Genomic DNA, 26,113 nt, shown 5'->3' with positions numbered 1-26,113 from the left:
AGTGAACCGCTCGATGGCTCGTCGAGCCGGTCTTTGGGTGGGCTGCATAATCATATTCGACATAAGGGAAAGCTGTGCAATAAAGGAATACTATGAATTACTCTGGTATTCGGATACTTACGATTTCGCCAGGGGCTTGGCCCTGAGCGGCCACTCCTCTCCGCCGTCGTCGGCGTCGGTGGAGTAGTCCGGAGGAAGGGTTTTCCCCTTCTTGGACCCTTCGGCGCTTCTCTCCCCCGCTGGAGGGGGAGAGGTCTCTTCTTCATCCTCCTTGTTTTCGCGGGAGGAATGCGCCTTGGAGCCGGATGATGAACCCCACACCTCCTGGCACCGGGCACTTTTTCGAGTCCCCGTGGCCTTCTGTGGCCTTCTTCTCCGGCACCACATGGGGTGCTGGAACCAGCACCTTCGCCAAGCGGGCATCAGCTGGGTCTTCGGGCAAAGGAGCCGGACAGTTGATCTGTCTGGACTTCGCCTGCCAAGCCTGTCAAAGGTAAGGGAGCTTAGATCCCGCATAGAGTCAAACTATGAACAACTAATACCCTATAAAAGGTACAAACAACTTACTGCGCTAGCATGACGCTGCGCGCTGAATCCGCGATCCTCGGTAGCGGATGCGGGAGCCTCGGCGCCCTTGAAGAGCACCTTCCAAGCATCTTCGTACGTCGTGTTGAAGAGCCTGCTCAGAGTTCGGTGCTGCACCGGGTTGAACTCCCACAGATTGAAGGCCCGTTGTTGACACAGGAGGATCCGGCGGATGAGCATAACCTGGACTACGTTGACAAGCTTGAGCTGCTTGTCCACCAGGGTTTGGAGGCATGTTTGCAGTCCAGTCACCTCTCCTTTGCTGCCCCACGACAGGCCCGTCTCTTTCCAGGACGTGAGCCGCGTTGGGGGTCCGGACCGGAACTCGGGGGCTGCGACCCACTCAGGGTCACGCGGCTCGGTGATGTAGAACCACCCCGATTGCCACCGCTTCAGGGTCTCCACAAAGAAGCCCTCGAGCCATAAGACGTTGGGCATCTTGCCCACCATGGCGCCTCCGCACTCCGCCTGGTTGCCGCGCACCACCTTCGGCTTGACATTGAAAGTCTTGAGCCATAGGCCGAAATGGGGGCGGATGCAGAGGAAAGCCTCGCACACGACGATAAACGCCGAGATGTTCAGGATGAAGTTCGGGGCCAGATCATGGAAATCCAGGCCGTAGTAGAACATGAGTCCCCGGACGAATGGGTTGATAGGAAACCCCAGTCCGCGGAGGAAGTGGGGAAGGAACACTACCCTCTCATGGGGCCTTGGGGTGGGGAGGAGCTGCCCCTCTTCGGGAAGCCGGTACGCGATGTCGTTAGACAAGTATCCGGCCTTCCTCAGTTTTTTGATGTGTCCCTCCATGACGAAGGAGACCATCCACTTGCCTCCCGCTCCGGACATGGCTGGAGAAGGTTGAGTTGGGGAGTGCGGACTTGGGCGCTGGAGCTCGAGTGCGCGAAAATGGATAGGCAAAGGAGGAAGAAGGCGTACGTGAAAAGGTGGATCCTTATCCCCTTATATGGGTGCCGTAATTAATGGCGCAGTTGGGTTACCCACGCCCGTATTGATGAGAATCCCGGAATAAGGGGACACGATCTCTTCTTCGACGAGACGTGCCAAGGAAACCGCCTCGCATGACACGCTGAGGTGGGACAATGAAACGATTCGAATAAAGGCTTGGCCGTGGCGATGACACACTACGGAATACGTCAGCAGATTAGATTTGTGTAAATATTATTCTCTCTATGGCAATATGTAGAAACTTATTTTGCAGAGCCGGACACTATCTTTGTGTTCAAAATCTTCTATGAAGTACTTGGAGGAGGAACCCGCCTTGCAATGCCGAAGACAATCTGCGTGTCGGACCCGTCGTCATTGAAGCCTGGTTCAGGGGCTACTGAGGGAGTCCTGGATTAGGGGGTGTCCGGATGGCCGAACTATACCTTCAGCCGGACTCCTGGACTACGAAGATACAAGATTGAAGACTTCGTCCCGTGTCCGGAAGGGACTTTCCTTGGCGTGGAAGGCAAGCTTGGCGATACGGATATGTAGATCTCCTACCATTGTAACCGACTTTGTGTAACCCTAACCCTGTTCGGTGTCTATATAAACCGGAGGGTTTTAGTCCGTAGGACAACATATAGAACAACAATCATACCATAGGCTAGCTTCTAGGGTTTAGCCTCCCCGATCTCGTGGTAGATCTACTCTTGTACTACCCATATCATCAATATTAATCAAGCAGGACGTAGGGTTTTACCTCCATCGAGAGGGCCCGAACCTGGGTAAAACTTCATGTCCCTTGCCTCCTGTTACCATCCGGCCTAGACGCACAGTTCGGGACCCCCTACCCGAGATCCGCCGGTTTTGACACCGACATTGACAAAGCCCTTGGTACGCGTCAACTTAGTAGGCCCACAGGTTAGCTTCCGAAATGGTGCCCCCCAGATGTCAGGGGAAGGAATCATTTTTGGGCGGGTGAAGCTAGAATATCCGAGATTCAAGAAGAAGCACGGCATCCGTTGATGGACATCCAACGGCCACTGCTGCTAGAAGCGTGTGTTGACTATAAGTTGACAAAGCCTTGCATATGCGTCAACTCTTTTTTTTTAGGGGACGCGTCAACTTATTAAAGCCAGAAGTGTGTGGCAGAGAACTTATAGCCCAATTGAGATTTGTAAGAATGTGCAGCCAATTTTTGAATTCTAATGGAATTTACTACAGCCCATTTACAGTTTGTTAAAAGTACAACCCATTTCAACCAACCGTTCAAAACAGAATTCAATAAAATTTCCCACATTTTGATGGGATCCGAAATATTTGTATCCCGAAATTTCTAGTCAAATTAAATACAATTTCAATATAAATTTATATTACGTAAAAATCCAACGAAACATTGCGCTCGCAACAATTAATGAAATTAAAATTTTCAATATCCAAAAATAATATTTTATAAAGTAATTACGTGTTTGGTGCATTTTTTATAGTTACTGCCAGTTTTTATAATTACATCCCGTTTATTATTTCCTAAAGCCCATTTTCTTGTTAATACTAATGCATGCCTCCTAGGAAAGATTTGCAGCCTAGCCGGGCGGAGAATAACAACTTGACCTTGCCTGGGTATTCCTAAAAAAAGTATAGCTGGGCTAGCCATTTTTAGCTTGAAAAAAATAAATACCTGGGTTGGATATCTGGCCTGGGCTAGATGGGCCACAACCCGCCCAGTTAATAGCTGCGGCGATGTTTTCATTGTTGTTCAGAGGAGAAAAATTAATATCTGGGCTAAACATCGCTCAAGAAAAACTCTGCAGTGCTCACACCTCAAAAGCACAAATACTGCTCGAGCTGCTTGGTCCCAGCTGTCGGCCGCTTCTTATGCAATTCTCTCGTTTATCGACTACATAGGTTGACAATGGTGTGGGACCCTGATGTCAGGAAACCAGGAGGAAGCAAAAAAATATTGTTTTATATACTAATAAGGAGGCACTTACGTACGTGCGGCTATGGCCCTGGTGGATCCCCACTGTCATCCTCTCCAACTAAAGTCATCTCCTCATCCTCATGTCCGTTGACCATGTTGACAACGCGAGACGGCGGCGCCACGGCGAGCGCAACAACTCGAAGGACGACGGAGAGGGCCTCACAGGCCCTACGGATGGTCTGATACAGCGCCCGCTGCTCATTCGGGAAGCCAGGATCATAGGGCCACATGTCCGCGACGGCATTGTTGTTCGCTTGTTCACCGGTGCTCGTTGAGGAGACGGAGGTTGCAGCACAAGTCCTCCTGCGCTGGTAGCTCTTCCGCCATTAGGGCGTCGAAGTGCGGCCGCACCTGCTCTATGGTGAACATGGCATGAACCGGCTTGGACAGTGGCGCCGGCTCCTGGTCGGAAGCTACGTCCATCGTCTGATTGTCGTCGCTTAGCTCGGCGAGGTAGCTAGCGAGCTAGCATGTTCGACTGCTGGACTGACCCACTGCCAAGCACGAGTCTGACTGCCCTAGCCCACCCAGGCCGCCTCCCTCGCCCGCGCGCGCTTTCCGCCCGAAACGGTCAGCACCGCTCGCCCCGCTTCCCAGTGCATGCGATTGCTCCGCCTTCAAACGACACAAGTGTCGTCCGTCCGTCCTTCTGCCTCCCACATTAATGATATGCGGTTGCCGAGGCGGCTACTCCGGCGCCACACGCCCGTCCCTCTGCCGCCCACCATTGCTATATAAATAGCTGCGCCGGCCATAGCCGCAGTCATCCGCATCCGTTCCTATTTTCCTGTCCACAGCACTACTGCCCACCATGGCTTCCTCGCGCTCCAGCGCTCTTCAGGACGGGCGGATGATGGACCACAAGGAGATGGCAGCCATTGCTGCCGACTGGCTAGCCGGCAGGCAGCCGGAGGACGATGACGTCCCAATGGAGAACATGGTAGTCGATGATCCGGCGCCAACCCCCTCCTCAGCGCCATCCTCGCCGATGCATACCATCGGCGAGGCCCGTGCCCAACATATGGACACGATGAGGCAGAAGCGTGAGGAGCAGGTCCGGGAGGCGCAGGCCGACGCCGCCTACAACCACCATCTCCTCCAGGAGCACCTGCAGGCGGAGGAGCAGATCGCCATGGAGCAGGCGGAGGAGGAGGCGCTGCTCGACTCGTACCGCTCCGCCCGTGAGGGCCGCCTCGAGCGATGGCGGTACCGCATGCGGGTGGCGGAGGCTGCGGCCGCCTACAAAGATGGCGATGAAGCGGGCGAGGCGCTATTTGGCGAGACCGAGGACGAGGCAGAGGACAATGCCGGCTCCGACGAGTCCTTGCTCTGCTGGCGTCGATGAGGCCCCCCAGCACCAACAACGAGGCAGAGGACACCGTCGGCTCCGCCGAGGCCCCGCCCTGCCGGCAACGAGGGGGAGGATTTCCCCCGCTCCACCGAGGCGCCGCCCGCCGGCAACGAGACAGAGGACACCGCCGGCTCCACCGAGGCCCCGCCCCACTGCCAGCAAGGCAGCGCCACACAGAAAACGAGGAAGAGTAGAACACGGTAGGTCTCCACCGCTCGAATCCAAGTAAGGCCACCGCTGCTACCCTCGGTTGAAGCCAAGCTAGGCAGGTTAACCACTGACGGCCGGTTAGCTTCTTGGCGGTGACATGGAGTCGGAGAGCTATGCTGGAGAAGGACGCTGCTTCTACTTAACTGCTGGTGCAGTTGGCTGACTGACATGTGGGCCCAACAGGCATCTGGGCCACATGTCAGTTACGTAACTGCACCTGCAGTTAAGTCACTGAAGCTTCTGTTCGGCTCAGCAGGGCACATGTGGGTAGCTTCGATTAATTAATTATACCTCAAGCGCACCCCTTTTTAGTTGAAGAATGTATGAAATGTAATGAAATCCGGCATGTTTATATGAAATTCGACAGTGTATGAATGAATTTATTTCGATTAGTTCGAATTCTTGTATCACTGGCATTGGATGAACATGCAAAACAATACGTACTAGCATTATTCCCAGGGTGATCACCTCATTTCAGCAGTTTCACATGTACTCCCTCCGGTCCTTTCTAGTCTGCATACAAGTTTTGTCTACAGTCAAAGTATCTCTACTTTGACCAACCTTATAGAAACAAGTATGCACTTTCACAATGTGCGAAGTAAAAAGGAACAGAAGGAGTACAAAGAGTTTGAGCAGCTTTTTAGCGTTCATGTACATTGCAATCAAACACACAGGCCTGGAAATTCATAGAGAACATTCAAAACAATCGATGATTATGCATCTCAGCGATTCACATGTCAGAGCCAATATTTACTTCACAACTAAAGAATAAAGAAAAAATGGATCGACGCTGCTGACAGCAAAGGGCGTCCCATTCGAAAATATCAAATGCATGTCTTCTTGCTAAAATCAATGAGCAAAATTTGACAAGGTTTTCCCATTCCAAAATATCAAATGCCTACGATTGTGGAATGGGCAGGGTTTGCCATCAGTTCGGACATTGACATGGCACCTCGTGCTAAATAAACCAACTGTTCTTTTTGTGCAGTTCCACCAAAATCAACCAAATTCGCGTGTAGCTTGTATGATTTCGCCCTTATATGTTGCAACACCTTGAACTTATCAGCACCTCCTTTCTTGTGGTGGAAATGAATGATTCGATGTATTCATGAAGATTTTGTGCAGTTCCTGTTGAAGTCAAGCTGAGCACCCTGTTTGCACAAATACAAAAAAAGTGATTAGTATAAAGCAAACTGTACTATGAATTGACAGTTTAAACAGGCACCGACATGGTCCATGTAGAGCACACTTTTCAAAAAATGGAACTCACCGGAAAGAATCCTAGAACAACATTGTACTCACGCATCACAGCAATAAAATGGAGATTTGACAGTCCTTCTAAGCTGAAGTTAGTTTGGTCTTGTGGGGGGGGGGGGTAATGTGACCATCCTTCAACTGCTCCTACTAATGAGAAGATAGACATGGCTTCTTCATCCTGGCATAATCGAAACTAGTCACTTCACATACTCCATATTCTTCTTCAGAGGAGGATGATCCTGTTGTGCAAAGACAAGAGGATAACTAAATGCTAGCATCCCTGTTTGCTTGAAAAAAAGGAAAGGAAATATTTAAAACAACAAAGATGAAGCACTTCTCAAGGACAATACCACTTTTTGATGACATTATCTAAACAGTAGCACAACACCAATAGAGTTGACAAAGCTCAATCATATGGATGAAATCAATGGGCGAGTACCAACCTTTGTCAGGAGGCTTATTGTGTAGAGCATATAGATGAAGCACTTCTCCGGAAGCATTTGTTACTATCTACTGTGGTGGCCATGCTTACTATATACTCCTCGATTAGATTAATGTTTCCAACATCTTCTTGTGCAGTTCCACTAAAATATATGGTATCTTTAAAGAAGATCCATGTTTGCACAAGTAGAGATAATTACGTATTACATTAAGAGTGGCATCAAATCAGTGGCAAAACAATTGATCGTTCCAGCCATAGCAATAAATTAAGATGCAAAACTATATCATTACTTGTGTCATCACAGTTCCAGTGCTTCATTACAGCACCAGGAGTTGATTTTTGTTTTTCTTCCGCTTGTTCTTCCCCTTCATCACTTGGTTCAATAACACACAAGCTTCACCTTCAATGTAAGATTTAGCATGTCAATTAGGTTGCACAAGTATAGCACTAAAAATGACATCAATTTTCTGATGAAAGTGGCAAAATACAGGCCAACAGTTGTGAAATATCCTTATCTTACCTCAATGGGATATTGCGGTGCACATAAGGATTGGAAGTCTTGTCTCCATTTGTGCAGTTCACTAAATCAAGCAACATTATCGTACAAGTAGCACAACATATGAAAGCACACTGCAGAATCATGTGAAAGAAGGCTAGTACTGACCTCTGATGACGCGGAATTCAAACAACTCACAAGAAGAAGATCTGAACCAAATTTGCCAACACAGATAGGAAGTAAGATCTCCTCTTGTGTAGTTCCACTAAGATCAAGCAAAAAACCAACATTGTCGGTGTGACATTTTGGTTGAACTGCACAAAACACTCTTAAAACAAAAGTGTTTTGTGCAGTGCAACAAAAGGTCACAATGGCAACATGGTGAAGTAGATAACCATGTTTACACAGAGGTGCAAAGGAAACAACTAGTGGTCAATAACGATGGATGACACAGAAGCCAACAAAAAGAAGCATCTACCTTACCTAAATGGGAAAGAAAGCAAGACAATAGCATTTCTCAAACGGTGGCATTGATTAATATTAACAAAGAGATTATATTAACAATAAAATTCATTAAACATGTAATTTACTTTTAACTATGGCATTGCATCAATTTTCTAGCGGCATTATTAGAGGGTGCTTGTTTACTGGGGCATTTTGGTGGAGGTACTAAAAAACTCCGTGTTTGTCCCATCTAAACCAAACAGGACGGACTTTTAGGGACTAAAAGTGAGAATTTGGGAATAAAGAAGACCCCGAGGGAGAGTCTTTTTGGGACTTTTTCCAACAGTTCCCCTGCCACGCATCACACCTTGTCTCTATTAGTTCATTACTAGGGGTAACATGGTCTTTTAGCATGTCATTTAATAACCTCTAGTCCATGTTTAGTCCCTGGAACCAAGCAGGTAGGGACTAGGGAGTTTTTAACCAAACAGGGCCTTAGATTAACAACAGCTAAAGAGTTGCATGGGACAGTGGACGCACCAGCACCATGTGCATCTACCGATGTACTAGGGTGATGCATAGTCTGTTGGAACAAAGAAAAAACAACCAAGGAGCATATTTGTGTTGGTCCCGGTTTTGTTATCTTTAGACACCTTTCCCTATGTGAGCGCAGCAAATCTAGTCCTGCTCAAACTCTACAGCCTTGTCCCCCAAAACAAAAGTTCAGTTCATTACAGATGTGCATACTACGTTTGTCATTGTTTTCCCTTCTCGACCAACGTAGGTGCTGGATAGCCAGTCTGTACTAGTACTTTCCCCACTTCCTTTCCTCTGTGAACCATGTCCTAGATTATGCTATACAACTTTCCCCCATTCCTGTCCTCTTTGAACCATGTCTTAGATTCATGCGATACAACTTTCCCCACAACTTTCCCCCTTCCTTTCCTTTTTGAACCACGTCCTAGATTCATGCTATACAACTTTTCCCACTACTTTCCCTCATTCCTTTCCTCTTTGAACCACGTCCTAGATTCATGGTATACAACTTTCCCCACTACTTTCTTGTTTGATCCAACACCTAGATTCGAGTGCAGAAGCAGAAAAAGCCCACATGCAGCTAGAGCAATGCATGTGGAATAAGTAAATTATACCTTAAGGTTCTTTGGGTGTGGTTCGGTGGGCGACCGAAGGCCGTTCGACCCACACTATGTACGACGGTGAAGAAGAAGGGATCGGAGGCCCTCCCGCGCCGCCGCTGGGTGAAAGTGAATAGTTGCGCCGGTAGTGGATTCCCTCCTCCCTCGCCGACGGCAGCAGCATTAAGCCTCCTTCCCTTCCCGGCAGATGGATCCTGCCGGCTCTTTGACCAGCAATTAGGGGAGAGAGAGAGAGAGAGGCAAACGAAGTCTTGTTTAGATCTGGAGAGGGTGAGAGAGTGTGAAGAGAGCAAATACAAGCAGACCAGCAGTGAGGGGAGAGAGAGAGGCCAACGAAGTCTTGTTTAGATCTGGAGAGGGTGAGAGAGTGTGAAGAGAGGCAACTACAAGAGGTGCCGAGTGAAAGTGCAACTATCCCTAGGTGGTTTTGGTAATTCATAACAACATATAGCTCATTGAGCTAATGCTATTCCAAGATGATTATTTCAGGAAAGCTCAATGATTGGCATGGCATGGATGTGAAAGTGGAACCCTCAAAATGCTAAGGACAAAGGATTGGCTCAAGCTCAAAAGCTCAAGACTCTTCATTTTATATTTTAGTGATCCAAGATCACATTGAGTCTTTAGGAAAAGCCAATACTATCAAGGAGGGATGAGGTGTTGCTTAATGAGCCTCTTGCTTCATGTGCTTAGTGATATGCTCCAAAACCCTCAACTACTTTCCCATATCCACATATGACCTAAACCCTAAGCCAAACTCGGTCCTACCGATTCTTCCTATCCGGAGCCACCGAGTTTCACTTGTCATTAGCCACTGCCAAACCCTAGCAATTCGGATCTACCGATAGGGATCTCGGTCTCACCGAGATGGGATTGCAAACTCTCTGTTTCCCTTTCGTAACTTTTCGGTCTCACCGAAAGAGCGGATCGGTCCCACCGAGATTGCAATGTAAACTCAGTGTTTCCCCTTTGTAACTTTTTGGTCTCACCGAGTTCCACTCGGTCTCACCGAAAGAGCAAATCGGTCCCACCAAGTTTGCCCGACCAACTCTCTGGTTAGCTAATTACCAAATTCGGTCTCACCGAAAGAGCAAATCGGTCCCACCAAGTTTGCCCGACCAACTCTCTGGTTAGCTAATTACCAAATTCGGTCTCACCGAGTTTGTGTAATCGGTCTCACCGAGATTACGCTATGCCCAAACCCTAACCATATCGGTCCTATCGAGCTGCATGTCAGTCCCACCGAAAATCTCTAACGGTCACTAGGTTTACATTTTCGGTCCGACCGAGTTTATTGATTCGGTCCCACCGAGATTGGAAAACTGTGTAACGGTTGGATTTTGTGTGGAGGCTATATATACCCCTCCACCTCCTTCTCATTCGAGGAGAGGGCCATCAGAACACACACACCATTCCAACTCATATGTTCTGAGAGAGAACCACCTACTCATGTGTTGAGACCAAGACATTCCATTCCTACCATATGAATCTTGATCTCTAGCCTTCCCAAGTTGCTTTCCACTCAAATCTTCTTTCCACTAAATCCAAATCCTATGAGAGAGAGTTGAGTGTTGGGGAGACTATCATTTGAAGCACAAGAGCAAGGAGTTCATTACCTACACACCATTTGTTACTTCTTGGAGAGTGGTGTCTCCTAGATTGGCTAGGTGTCACTTGGGAGCCTCCGACAAGATTGTGGAGTTGAACCAAGGAGTTTGTAAGGGCAAGGAGATCGCCTACTTCGTGAAGATCTACCGCTAGTGAGGCAAGTCCTGTGTGGGCGATGGCCATGGTGGGATAGACAAGGTTGCTTCTTCGTGGACCCTTTGTGGGTGGTTGCTTCTTCATGGACCCTTCGTGGGTGGAGCCCTATGTGGACTCGCGCAACCGTTACCCTTGGGTGGAGCCCTGTGTGGACTCGCGCAACCGTTACCCTTCGTGGGTTGAAGTCTCCATCAATGTGGATGTAGGATAGCACCACCTATCCGAACCACGGGAAAAACATCCGTGTCTCCAATTGCGTTTGAATTATCCAAACCCTTCCCTTTACATTCTTGCAAGTTGCATGCTTTACTTTCCGCTGCCTATATACTCTTTGCATGCTTGCTTGAATTATGTGATGATTTCTTGACTTGTCCTAAATTAGCTAAAATCTGCCAAGAACTAAAATTGGGAAAAGGTTAAGTTTTTATTTGGTCAAGTAGTCTAATCACCCCCCTCTAGACATACTTTCGATCCTACAAGTGGTATCAGAGCTTTGGTCTCCATTTGCTTTGATCTTCATAGCTTTGGTGGTCATAGCCTTGGTTTCACAACCTAGGAGAGTATGGCATCTAGCGAGGGAAATTACCACCGTAGAGGTCCCTACTTTGATGGTACTAATTTTGCTAGTTGGAAGCATAAAATGAAAATGCATATTCTTGGACATAACCCCGCCGTTTGGGCTATTGTGTGTGTTGGTTTGCAAGGTGACTTCTTTGATGGGAGAGAACCAAACCGTGAAGCTACCGCGGATGAGCTGAAGATGTTGCAATACAATGCTCAAGCTTGTGATATTCTCTTCAACGGATTGTGCCCCGAAGAATTCAACAAAATCAGCCGTCTTGAGAATGCAAAGGAAATCTGGGACACTTTGATTGATATGCACGAAGGTACCGACTCTGTCAAGGAATCCAAGTTGGATGTGCTTCAAAGCCAACTTGACAAGTTCAAGTTGAAGGATGATGAAGGTGTCGCTGAAATGTACTCTAGGCTTGCTCTCATCACAAATGAGATTGCTAGCTTAGGAAGTGAAGAGATGACCGATAAATTCATCATCAAGAAGATTCTAAGAGCCTTGGATGGAAAATATGATACCGTGTGCACATTGATCCAAATGATGCCCAATTACAAAGATCTCAAGCCAACGGAGGTGATTGGAAGAATTGTTGCTCATGAGATGTCACTTAAGGATAAAGAGGAACTTCACAACAAATCAAGTGGTGCCTATAAAGCCTCATGTGAAGCCCCTACGTCATCAAGTGAGAAACAAGACTTCAATGAAGAATTGAGCTTAATGGTGAAGAACTTCAACAAGTTCTACAAGAGTAGAAGCAAAGATAGAAGCTCCAAGTCAATGTCCTACAATGACAAAAGATCTTCTAGTCGAGAGTGAAGCTGCTACAATTGTGGAAGACCTGGACACTATTCCAATGAGTGTACGGCTCCCTACAAGAGAAGAGAAGATTCTCCAAAAAGAAGAAGCAAAGGATCACCACCAAGAGAGAGAAGGAGTAGAGATGATCGTTATGAACGAAGATACTCACGGAGAAGCAAGGATTCAGAAAGGAAGGAAAAACCATCAAGGAGCTACACAAGACGAAGACATCAAGCTCATGTTGGTGAATGGGTATCCGGCTCCGACTCCGACAGCCACTCCGAGAGAAGTTATCACTCCGACTCCGAAGATACTCAAGATGAAGGTGTTGCCGGTCTAGCACTTGTGTCAACCAACTCCTACGACATATTTGACTCACCAAATGAAGGAATTGGAAGATGCTTCATGGCCAAAGGTCCTAAGGTAACACACCCCGAGTATGTTGATTTCAATAGTGATGAAGATGACTTGTTAGGTGATGATTTGATTGGTGACAACTCTAGTGATGAATACTATGATGAAAGACCAATTAATCATGCTAATCAAGATAAAACGAATGACAATGATAAGGAGAAGATTGAGGCTCTAACTAAAGAACTAAAAACTCTTAAGTTAGCTCATGACACTATCTTCGAAGATCATCGAGAACTTTTAAGAGCTCATGAGAAATTACGCTTTGAAAAGCTCAATCTTGAGCAAGAGCATGAGTTCTTAAAGGCAATCAATGATGATCTCCGCAAGAAAAGTTCTTCTTACATTGCCAAGCGTTTACTCTTATCCACTTACATGCCTCAAGTCAAGTCTAATAACAAGAAAGATTCTTCCTCTAGCAGTAACAATGATCATGCTAAATCCAATATTGTTGCTTCTAGTAGTTCTCTTGATTCCACTAATGATTCTCTTAGCCAAGTTACACTTGAGCAAGAAAATAGCTTATTGGAGGGAATTATAGAGAAAGGAGTGTACAAGAGCCTTGCCGGGAGTAAGCAATTCGAGGAAATTGTGCGCAAGCAAGGAATGCACCGGAAGAATCAAGGTGTTGGTTTTGAACGAAAGTTCAATGCCAATGGAGTTGAATGGGAAGAAGATCAATACCCCAAGACGAAGTTTGTCCCTCAACAAGAGAAGTATACTTCTTTCAAGGGGACACAAGCTCAAGATGATCTTCCACCACAAGACTACGAGCAAAAAGGCAAGGACAAGCTTCAAGAGGAAATTGATGCATTTGAAGAAGCTCCTAAGACCTTAGTCAAGTGGATTCCCAAGACTACCTCAAGTTCCACTTCATCAAGTACGACTACAACTCCAAGGATTCCCATCAAGATGATGTGGATCCAAAAGAAGAAGAACTAGAGAGCTCTTGAGGGTGACTCCGCCAACATACTTCACTCTTATCATTTTGGCAAGAACAAGTGCAATCAACTTCCACATCTTGCACTAGTTCAAGGAGTCACAAACCCTCTTGTTGGTAAGACAAGGGACAAGGTAACCTAAAAGTTTTCATGGACATCATCTTTTGTGTGCATCACTCTATGTCTATGGATATCCTTGTTTGTTCCTTGTGGGACTAACCCATGTAGGTGTTGAAAGTGCAATTCACTCAAATGGATAGCTCCAAGAGATCTACATCAACATTGAGCATCCACATCTTCAATATCTACATGAAGTCATCATCGACAAAACCCAAGGTTAGTTCATCCCTCTTAGGGGGGATATCACATCTAGGGGGAGCTTTACTCTAAGACTTGAGCTAAAGCAACTCTAAAGATGTGAACAAAACAATGCTTTATGTAAAAGTGGTAACCCCACTTGAGCTTAAACGATGAGTATGACCTACGATCAAGTGTTCTCACTTGACTCCTAAGTCAATATACTCATATATAGATGACCTAGTCATCGCAAACTTCTTGATAGATGCTAGAATTTGTTGTGCATGCCTTGTCACATATTTCATTTGCCATCTTATTGTGTGAGCATGCTGGTTGCATATTTTACTCATTCGAGGACATCCACTTGTTGTTTTGATTGTTCGGTTTTATCTTCTTTTGCCAAGTGGATGGACAAGAATGCCCAAGAACCTCCTCTAGCTATCTATGTTGTTCTCGTCTCAAACTCTATTCATGCTGCATCACTAAATTTGATCAAGTCAGATTCGAACCACTCTGTGTGAGGAGCGCTCGGAGTCCCCGATTCGTCATAGACTTAAACTTCCAAAACCTCTTTATGATTCTCGGTCTGACCGATACTCCACTTTCGGTCCTACCGAGATCATTAAGTTGATCTAGGTTTTCGATCTCGGTGCAACCGATTTGAACATTTCGGTCACACCGAGTTGCAATAACTGCACACAGTTTTGCATCTCGGTGCCACCGAGTTGTTCCACTCGGTCACACCGACAGGGTCGGGCTATATATAGTGACGGGAAATTTTTTGGAAATTTCTCCGAACCCCTCGCCCGCATGATAGCCTGCTCTGCCCTCGAGGTCTCCGGATCGTCTCCTCGCCGCCAGCAGCCTCCAGTCGCTGGTCTTCGCCGCCGTCAACGGATTTCTGCCCCGCCGTTGCCGCCGTAGCAAGTCCACGCCGAACTAGGGTATGGACTTGATCATTGTGCTATTCCTCAATCTGATTCCTAGCACATTGTGATTATCATGTATCTTGCCACAATTGAAACACTCCTATCCAGTCAAAACGCTCGTAGATTAGGTTTGATTCGAAAATTTTAGGGTTAGGTTTCCGCCGAAACCATCTCGGACCCACCGAGTTGAAAAACTCGGTCCCACCGATTTGGCTTATGCCATTGCACAAGTGAGACTCGGTCTGACCGAGAATTACTTATCGGTGTGACCGATTTTGGAATTCTGTGAAACCCTAGCAGTCTCGGTGCCACCGAACTGTGACTCGGTCTGACCGAGTTCACCAGTTCTGGTGCCAAAACTGCTTCGGTGTCACCGAGTTTGAAAATCGGTAGATCCGAGATGCTTTCTGTGGAAAACTAAAACTAAGTTTTTGAATTAATCTTTTGCAAAAATCTCTGCTTTTTGTGATGCTCATCCACTCTATCTCTTCTATAATCTATTCACAGGGTCAGCAGTCAGCTTGCAGCATGTCTGATCAAAGTGACAGCCAAAACCTCTCAGAGCAGCAAGTTGTGATGAGTGAGGGCACTAGCCCCTCAAGTTCTTCTGATGATGGCAGCAGGAGCACACCCAGCAATCTGCCTAAGGCTGCCACACGTCAGAGGAAGAAGAGGACTTCAGATTCCGAAGATGAGGACTATGTGGCAGAGGAAGAGGCCACTTCCAAGAGGGTTGAGCCAGCTCAAGGCTCAAAACCAGGCCTGAAAATCAAGAGGCCAGCAGGCAGGCAGCCCATGTCCAAGGCTAGAGCATCAACTGAGAAGCCTGCACCTGCTCCCATTGAGCCCATTGCTGCTGAAGGGAAGAAGAGGAAAGAGAGAGTAAAGAAGACTGTAGCCAAAGTGCTTGGGAGAGCTTCCATGATGGAAGAGGAGGAGGAAGAAGAGGTTGCTGCACCAGCGCCCAAGGCAGCCAAGCTTATGGGTGATGCCATAAGGTCAGGGGGAGCTGCTTCCAAGGCCAAGCCTAAGGCTGCACCTAAGCCTACGACAGCTCCAAAGAGAAACACAAGGAGTATACCTGCAGCTGAGAAGAACAAGGCCCCAGTGCCTGAGACTGCTGCAGAAGAAGAGGAAGAGAATGTCCTGAGAAAGCTAAAGCCCAAGATCCCAGACCACAACGATGCTCATCCTGTGGCTGAGGATATGAAGCTCAGGAGAGACTCAGGGCTCAGGAAATGGAAGGAAGCAGATCCATATGCTTCTAGGAGAAGGACTGCCGTGGACTACAGATTTCACACAAAGGAGCAACAAGATTTTTATGAGACTGTTTTGCTTGACAAGAAGCCAATCGTTTGTGACATGAGATGGGTCGATTGGCAATACATTAAGGACAATGAGGAGCACTATCCTGGAGTGCAAGACAGCTTCATAGCTTGTGGAGTAGCTGACTTTGTTGGGCAGAAGCTCACAAAGTGGAACGAGGAGCTTATCATGCAGTTCTACTCCACAGCTCACTTTTATCCGGATGGAAGGATTACATGGATGTCATAGGGTACAAGGTACCAATCTACAGTGGCTGTGTGGGCACAGATCATTAATGCCCCAGAAGAGCAAGATGATGACTTGGATATCTATGCCAAGAAGAAGATGGACCACAACTCAATGTCAAATATGTACAAGGAGATCCCAAATGAAGCACTTGATACCTTCAAGTTTGGCTCAGTACATTACCTTCTGTCAGGGCTCCCGACTATCAATTGGATCTTGAGGCACACCTTATTGCCCAAGTCAGGTGATCACAAGATGATCAGAGGCCATGCTATCAACTTGCTACATGTGTTTGATGTGCCTCAAAAGTTCAAGGTGATGAGCCTCATAGTGGAAACAATCAAGAGGACTGCAGCAGATCAGAAGAGGAGCTGCGGATATGCCCCTCAAATTCAGGAGCTCATCAACTCCAAGATGGGCACGGGCATATATCTATTGGACAAGGAACACCTGCCCATCCGTCCAGATTTCGAGGACAATCAAGTTGTCATGACTGAGAACGAGCCATCATCTGCCCAAGCACACGCAAAGAAGGAGAAGGCGAGGAAGGAGAAAGCTGCCAAGATGCCTACTCAAGAGGAGGCATCTGAGTATTTCTTGAAGACTAAACAAGAGCAGCTTGGTTACTTGATTGCATCCACGCTGAGGATTGAGCAAAGTCTGGCCACCCTCACTCAGAATCAGCAGAGCCTAGAGAGAATCATGGAACAGAAGTTCTATGACTTGGATGTCAAGGTAACGGAAGTTCAGTCTGCAGTGGAGCAGCTCCAGGAGGACATGCAGGAGAGGAGAGGCAGGACTACCACTCATGCCTTTGCCAGAGTGCCACGAGGCCCGAGGTCATCTGCCATGCCAGTTGCTGACACAAGAGCCACCACCTCAGCACCAGCCACAGCCTCAGTTCCACCAGCTCCAGCATCTACTTCAGCTCCAACTCCAGCGTATACTTCAGCATCTACCGAAGTCTTCGTCCTTGGAGTGATCCGGACTCCACCAGCACCAGAAGATCAAGCCTGAGTGTCGATTTAGCACTATGCATTTTCTAGAAACTTTTTGGTAACTTGTTGCCAAAGGGGGAGAAGATGTATAGATCATAGGCTTCGAGAGAGAGAGAGTGTTGCTTTTCTCTCTTGTTTTATTTGGTGGTTTTTCGAACTTGTTTGCTTTTGAGTGCTTGAGATACTACGTCATTATTTGTGAGACATTGATGATCATGTGTTTGATCATAAGCTACACTTAATGCTTGATGAATGCTATTATCTTATCCATCTTATGTGATCTTTCACTTTTCTTGGTGATGAGTGCATGTATTTCATTCTTATCATTTTAAGCGCTCCACCAAGATGTATGTGACATGGAAGAGTAACCCATGACTCTAACTCTTTGTGCATTCGCAGTCCAAAGCAAATTTTAAATATGCACAAATTTAGGGGGAGCTCTTACTTGTCACATACTTCTCAAAGCGACGATATATTTCATGCTTATCATCATTTGTCGAAGCTTTGATCTATATGTTGTCATCAATTACCAAAAAGGGGGAGATTTGAAAGTGCAACTATCCCTAGGTGGTTTGGTAATTCATAACAACATATAGCTCATTGAGCTAATGCTATTCCAAGATGACTATTTCAGGAAAGCTCAATGATTGGCATGGCATGGATGTGAAAGTGGAACCCTCAAAATGCTAAGGACAAAGGATTGGCTCAAGCTCAAAAGCTCAAGACTCTTCATTTTATATTTTAGGGATCCAAGATCACATTGAGTCTTTAGGAAAAGCCAATACTATCAAGGAGGGATGAGGTGTTGCTTAATGAGCCTCTTGCTTCATGTGCTTAGTGATATGCTCCAAAACCCTCAACTACTTTCCCATATCCACATATGACCTAAACCCTAAGCCCAAACTCGGTCCTACCGATTTTTCTTATCCGGCGCCACCGAGTTTCAAATGTCATTAGCCTCTGCCAAACCCTAGCAATTCGGTCTTACCGATAAGGATCTCGGTCCCACCGAGATGGGGTTGCAAACTCTCTGTTTCCCTTTCGTAACTTTTCGGTCCCACCGAAAGAGCGAATCGGTCCCACCGAGATTGCAATGTAAACTCAGTGTTTCCCCTTTGTAACTTTTCGGTCTCACCGAGTTCCACTCGGTCCCACCGAAAGAGCAAATCGGTCCCACCGAGTTTGCCTGACCAACTCTCTGGTTAGCTAATTACCAAACTCGGTCCCACCGAGTTTGTGTAATCGGTCTCACCGAGATTACGTTATGCCCAAACCCTAACCGAATCGGTCCTACCGAGTTGCATGTCAGTCCCACCGAAATTCCTAACGGTCACTAGGTTTACTACTTCGGTCAGACCGAGTTTATTTATTCGGTCCCACCGAGATTGGAAATCTGTGTAACGGTTGGATTTTGAGTGGAGGCTATATATACCCCTCCACCTACTTCTCATTCGGTGAGAGAGCCACCAGAACACACACATCATTCCTACTCATATGTTCTGAAAGAAAACCACCTACTCATGTGTTGAGACCAAGACATTCCATTCCTACCATATCAATCTTGATCTCTAGCCTTCCCAAGTTGCTTTCCACTCAAATCTTCTTTCCACCAAATCCAAATCCTATGAGAGAGAATTGAGTGTTGGGGAGACTATCATTTGAAGCACAAGAGCAAGGAGTTCATTACCTACACACCATTTGTTACTTCTTGGAGAGTGGTGTCTCCTAGATTGGCTAGGTGTCACTTGGGAGCCTCCGACAAGATTGTGGAGTTGAACCAAGGAGTTTGTAAGGGCAAGGAGATCGCCTACTTCGTGAAGATCTACCGCTAGTGAGGCAAGTCCTTCGTGGGCGTTGGCCATGGCGGGATAGACAAGGTTGCTTCTTCGTGGACCCTTTGTGGGTGGTTGCTTCTTCGTGGACCCTTCGTGGGTGGAGCCCTTCGTGGACTCGCGCAACCGTTGCCCTTGGGTGGAGCCCTGTGTGGACTCGCCCAACCGTTACCCTTCGTGGGTTGATGTCTCCATCAACGTGGATGTAGGATAGCACCACCTATCCGAACCACGGGAAAAACATCCGTGTCTCCAATAGCGTTTGAAATCTCCAAACCCTTCCCTTTATATTCTTGCAAGTTGCATGCTTTACTTTCCGCTGCCAATATACTCTTTGCATGCTTGCTTGAATTATGTGATGATTGCTTGACTTGTCCTAAAACAGCTAAAATCTGCCAAGAACTAAAATTGGGAAAAGGTTAAGTTTTTATTTGGTCAAGTAGTCTAATCACCCCCCCTCTAGACATACTTTCGATCCTACAGATTCCGATGTTGGGGGCTGAAGGGGCAAGTGGCTCCATCCCAGTAGAGGTGGGCCTGGGTTCCTGAAGGCCCCCGAGTGTTACATTGTGGCGGAGCAACAGGGCAGGTTGAGACCACCTAGGAGAGAGGTGGGCCTGGCCTTGATTGGCGTTCGCGGATACTTCAATTAACATGCTTAACGAGATCTTGGTATTTGATTTTAGTCTGGCCACTGGCCTATACGCACTAACCAACTACGCGGGAACAGTTATGGGCACTCAACATCGTGGTATCAGCCGAAGCCTTCGTGACGTCAGCGACTGAGCGGCGCGTGCCGTGTTGGACCACGTAACGCAACTTCCTTTGTAATGGAGGTTGCTAGGTCTGCTCTCCGGCTGCCCTCGCAACGTGCAAGTGTGCAATGGGCGATGGGCCCAGACCCCTGCGCCATAGGATTTAGACCGACGTGCTGGCCTCTCTGTTGTGCCTAGGTAGGGCTGCGATGTGTTGATCTTCCGAGGCCGGGCATGACCCAGAAAAGTGTGTCCGGACAAAGGGGATCGAGCGTGTAGGGAAATGTGGTGCACCCCTGCATGGAAGTTAATATATTTGAATAGCCGCGATCTTCGGTAACAAGACGACTTGGAGTTGTACCTTGACCTTATGACAACTAGAACCGGTTACTTAATAAAACACACCCTTCCAAGTGCCAGATACAACCTGTTGATCGCTCTCTAACAGGGCAACGAGGGGAGGATCGCCGGGTAGGATTATGCTATACGATGATACTTGGTGAACTTACCTTCTGCTCTCTTCTACATGCTGCAAGATGGAGGTGGCCAGAAGCGTAGTCTTTGATAGGACTAGCTATCCACCTCTTATTCCGGCATTCTGTAGTTCAGTCCACATATGATACCCTTATTCCATTTGATACCAATGCATACATATTAGTGTAGCTCCTTGCTTGCGAGTACTTTGGATGAATACTCACGGTTGCTTTGCCCCCCTTTTCCCCTTTATATACCTGATTGTTGCGACCAGATGGCGGATCCCAGGAGCCAGACGACACCACTGATGACTATTGCTACCCCGAGGGTGCCTACTACTACGTGACGGCCGCTGACGACTTGGAGTAGTTAGGGGGCTCCCAGGCAGGAGGCCTTGTCTTTTCGATCAATGTTGCTTTTGTGCTAGCCTTCTTAAGGCAAAACTTGTCTAACTTATGTTTGTACTCAGATATTGTTGCTTCCGCTGACTCTTGTGTATTCGAGTTTATGTATTCAGGCCCTCGAGGCCCCTAGCTTGTAATATAAAGCTTGTATTATTTTAATTTGTGTCTAGAGTTGTGTTGTGATATCTTTCCGTGAGTCCTTGATCTTGATCGTACACATTTGCATGTATGATTAGTGTACGGTCAAATCGGGGGCGTCACAAGTTGGTATCAGAGCCAGGTTTGCCTGTAGGAATTCCCCTTCCACACTTTTTGGCCGAAGTTGAGTCTAGACATTGCAAAACTTTTACTAACATGGTTGTGTGTCTTACGGGCCCACATCACCATTGGGTGGTAGTAGGATCTTTTATTCCTCATCTATACTCCGGGACTCTGATCTCTCTTCTATTCGGGTTAAAATGTTTTTACTAACTCTAACATTAGGATCTCGTGATCACATCCACCTAGAGAGCCCCTTATTATAGATGATCGCCGGCTGCACCAGAAGATTGCGAAGATAATCTCCGATGTTCTCTCGAGACACTTGTGTCCACCGCCTTTGCAAATTCCCTACCACTGCTAATATCATTATGGATAACTACATACACTTGCCCTTTTCAATTCTATTGATCTTGTTATTACAAGATACCCCGAAATTCTCTCTATTGATCCGAGAATACTTGGTGCCTACTGCCTTGTAGTTCCTTGCCACCTGAATACCCCTATCGATAATTTCTCGCACTTATCGAGCATCCGCTCATCCCCAGTTGTTCATGTGTTTCACCAAAGTCTTCGAAATACTATTTGATCTTCCAAAAATCCTCAGCAGCTTATTGCTCTTGAAATTCTTGCTTGCTTGCATTATGGTTAATCCCATAAGTATAGTAATCTTATTGGCATCCTTTGTCACTATCATCTTGAGTCCATCGATTCAATAAATTACGAATGCTCGCAATCCTCAACCATATCCTAGAATTCATCCTTCCGGCTCAGACGCCATTTTTAAACATGAGCTGGATCTCGACCAACCAAATTACCATCGATTGTACCCCTAAGGCTATTCAACTTATCCATCCTTAATCAGAGTGTTTGCTTCTGATCCCTTGATTTGGAAATCATAATTCTTTTGCATTTGAACTTTGAATTAGTCAGTTGTTTCTATAATCTGACCTCCTTGCATTCTTTCTTCCTTTGGTTGAGTACCGATGCTCACATCAGATCCCTTGAGGACCACCGGAACCTTTGTTAGATTTTATCCGATAGTGTCCTTCATATTCAATCACTTTGGAAGTTCTTTCTCCGTTGGTAAATCCTATCCTCTGATTGACCAACCATGCTCTACTTTCGAGCTTGTGTTAATTACTCCTAAAAGTTTGTGGTATATGTTTCCATGATGCCCCGATGGGTTGAACCTATGCCTTCCCCTAATTTGTGTGAACCTGAAAACTTCTATGGGTCACACTCTACTAGTGTTTCCCCATAATTTTTCAACACTACAACATCTGGGAACGCGAGAGGTGAATGAAAGGTTATGCATTGGAGAAGTGGGAGTCGACCTTGAACTTAGTGTTCATGCCCATGGACCCGATGTGGAACTTATCATGGAAGCTTCTTGCAAAACTTTTTATCAGTTGGATAATTCTTTTGGTGTCTTTGAATTGGATCCCTTGCAACTATGGTTTCGGCCATATTGATATTCCTTGATTCCTTTTCTCGGACAAGTTAAAGTACTTGTCTTTTACAGATCAATACACTTGTCAACCCTCTATGTTGCTCTACCTCCGAGTATTACCCTCTGGTATCTCGATAATATCACCGAACCATGTTGCTTATTATGAGCCTTCATCAAGTATTATTCCTCACTGATTCCAATGTTTCCTGGTTCCGAGTTGTTAGTCACTCGAGAACACTGATAACTAAATCTGGTCCACACCATGATTAAACAACTCTTAGTAATCTCATTTACTCACGAGTTTGTACTCGAGCATGTCAATCGTAGCCTGATCGACTATCATCATAGTGCTAATTTTTAACTATACTACCTGGTCCTTATTCCCGGAGCATAATTTTTGACGATGAGCTGAGCTTACAACGATCTTCCTCATCATATCATTTTGCCTTGAACATCGAGCTTGGTATCGAGTTTGTGTCGTACCCTTGGTTCCAATAACCTTTCGCTTCACCATTCCTTTGACTTGATGTCATCGTCGAACGATTACATCTTGAAACCTCTCGACTAGTGTGTCGTGATCATCATCAGCATTCTGAGCTCTTGCAGGATATCAATTGAAATTATGTTGATAAATACCATCCTTACCCTCGATGATTAGTGTTATCATCGACCACTTTATTGACTTCCCTCCAACCGAAACTTATTCGTGTTTCGTGATATACCTTGAGATCCTTGCTATCCAGCATTTGTTCTTTACCTTGGAGTATTACCATCTTTTATGTCAAGAATGTCGTGAGAATTTCACCACCTCTTAAGAATTCTTGATACAAGTGATACTCCTTGCCATATCCGTTCGCTCCTTGGTCCCCGTGTTGTTTCTAACTGAAAAACCGACAATTGAACTATGATGTGCGACTTCAAAACTTCTAACAACCCTATTGCTTTCAAGTTTATGGTCGATATTTCATTCTTAGACCATTGGTTCTCGAATCACCGTTCTAACATTGATCGTACTACCTAAGTCCATATCTCAGGTGCGCTTTTCAACCAATGTTTAATAGTGTGTGTTTTCCTCAGGCATACCTCATTATATCATTTGATCCAACAAATGTTATCTCCTTGTTCACATAATTGTGGAAATCCCAATGAATTGTTGCTGAGTTCATCAGCCACCTCCTCGTCCTCTCCTTGGTTAAATGATGAACTCATGATTCCGAACTTGCTTCCATAGTTCATTTCCCGAGAATCTTGCAAATCCATCCCGTCAAATTGTGTTGCACCCCTTCCTTCTCAGGCATCATGAGTCTGAGGTATCCTGACACCAATCAGAACTGAACCTCGGTCAGATATGATGGTTGGGACTTATTTCCAAGAGTTATAACATTGGTCCTTATATATCGGTAAGGTGATGTCATGCCTAGCACACCTGGCCAGAGGACCTATTGTTATAGTTCCTCCTTTTTTAGCAAGGTTAACCATTCTGCCATGAGGAAATTGTAAGACTTATTCTATAAGTTTTTCCTGATGGATCCTTTGTGTATCCAAAGTCTGATCTCTACCCAGTGACCATGTCAATGCTATCTCGAAGCATGTCTGTGGTACTCCGATTTTCAACAAAGAACATTTGAAGCCCAATGTTAAATGTTTCCTGCTCAATTATCCAAACACCGTTGTATGGGTAATGTCATGAAATTTCTCTCCCCTTACCTAAAGGGTTTTCTACATTATATCCTGTCGTGGATATCATGCTCTGCTTGTCATTGGAAATGATATACCCATGAAATTATGTGCTTAAACACATTTTCCCCTTCCATTGTTCTGTTTAACCTGATGATCACATTTTCCTTTTCATTGGTTTGTTTGACCTTTCTTGTGATCTATATAATCTAAGCAGTAAAGATTCACTGCTTATGTAAACACCTCGATGTACAATTCCGTCAGCAAGACCCTGTTACTATTGTTGATGACATTCCGGTAGCCGCCGATGGACGAGAACTTTGCCTATTGGTCCGCCTCGTTCAACGAGCAGGAAAACGGTTCTCTTCGTCCCTCGCCCTTGGTACCGATGTTGTTGCCGACATAACTGACAGGCTATCCTCTGACATGCCTTGCTTACATGATCGTGCAAGACATTACTGCCCTTCCTACTTCTAACCCACATGGTGGGCCCATAACCCAAAGGTCCCAGGATCGAAACCCGACTCTCCTGTACACCCACGGTTTCCAAAGTTACCCCTCGCGTGTGGCCTCGTTTGTAATTCATGGGCCACCGTCCTAGTGATCTATTCTGGTAACAGACGCAATTCTCAATCTCGTTGCTCTCGACCCCTTTCGCACGTTGTTTCAGGCATCGAACCATTGCCTATCCGTTTGAAACTTCTCATGGTACCTTCATACTTTGCTTTCGATGTTCTATTAAATTTCAACTCGAGAGATACTTCTGTCACATTCCCTGCATTGTTCATCAGATAATTAACCCTATAAGGGCCAGTTCACCCGAAGTTACTCTTTACTTCCCCACTTAAATCTCGGGACGAGATTTCTTGTAGTGGAGGAGATCTGTAACACCCCGATAGTTCAGCTACAGTAATCCCCTTCTAATGATGCCTTGTCATCATTGTTAATGTTACTAATATCACTTTGATTATAATCCAGTCCAAATTTTAAATTCAAATTAAAGTCAAATTTCAAACTTCCCAAATATACAAAATAAAATGTTCGCACTATTCTACAAATTCCCCTGATCATTTGTCATGTTGAAACCAACATCTTTTGACTCACCAATTAATCCCTAATAAAATATAAAGTGGTCCGACAGCAACAAAAATAACCATTTTGAAATAAACAAATGTTTACGTAGTTCCAATTGACTTGAAACGTTGTGGGCCTCTCCAAACTAATAACTAATATTTATGTGAAAAGTTTCATAGTCAACTAAATTTATTTGGTATGAATTTTAAATGCAAAACATTGAAGAAAAGTAAAACAGAAGTTAGAAAGTATAAAAGGAGAAGGCCATAGTGCAGCTGGACCTTAGTCCACAGTGCAGGCCTAGCCCACCTAAGCCCCCTCATCCCCTACCTCTGTTCATCAGAGGCACGGTGGCCGCCCGTGCGACGTCCATGGCCGCGGATGGACACATGCCGGCCATCCATTGCCTCCCCGCGTTGATATAGGTCATCGTCGAGCACTCGGACGAAACCCTAGCCCTTTTTGCCCCTCGCTACCCCCTCTCCCTCTAGGCTGTCCTCGCCTGAGCACAGATGTCGCCACGCCGTCGTCGTCCTCGTGCACTGGAGCCACCTGATACGTCTCCGTCGTATCTATAATTTTTGATTGTTCCATGCCAATATTATTCAACTTTCATATACTTTTTGGCAACTTTTTATACTATTTTTGGGACTAACATATTGATCCAGTGCCCAGTGCCAGTTCCTGTTTGTTGCATGTTTTTTGTTTCGCGGAAAACCCATACCAAACGTAATAAAAACTGACGGAGATTTATTTTGGAATATTTATGAATTTTGGGAAGTGGAATCATCGTGAGACGGTGCCCGAGGGGGGCACGAGGTAGGGGGGGCGCCCCAGGGTGTCAGGCGCGCCCCTGACACTCGTGGCCACCCCGTAAGGTGGTTGGAGCCCTTCTTTCGCCACAAGAAAGCTAATTTCTGTATAGAGATCGTGTCAAAATTTCATCCCAATCGGAGTTACGGATCTCCGGGAATATAAGAAACGGTGAAAGGGAAGAATCTGAGAACGCAGAAACAGAGAGAGACAGAGAGACAGATCCAATCTCGGAGGGGCTG

This window comes from Triticum urartu, chromosome 4, assembly GCF_003073215.2.
Source record: "Triticum urartu cultivar G1812 chromosome 4, Tu2.1, whole genome shotgun sequence".
Classification (NCBI taxonomy): Eukaryota; Viridiplantae; Streptophyta; class Magnoliopsida; order Poales; family Poaceae; genus Triticum; species Triticum urartu.
The sequence above is the reverse complement of the archived record's forward strand: the minus strand, read 5'-3'. Positions refer to the sequence as shown.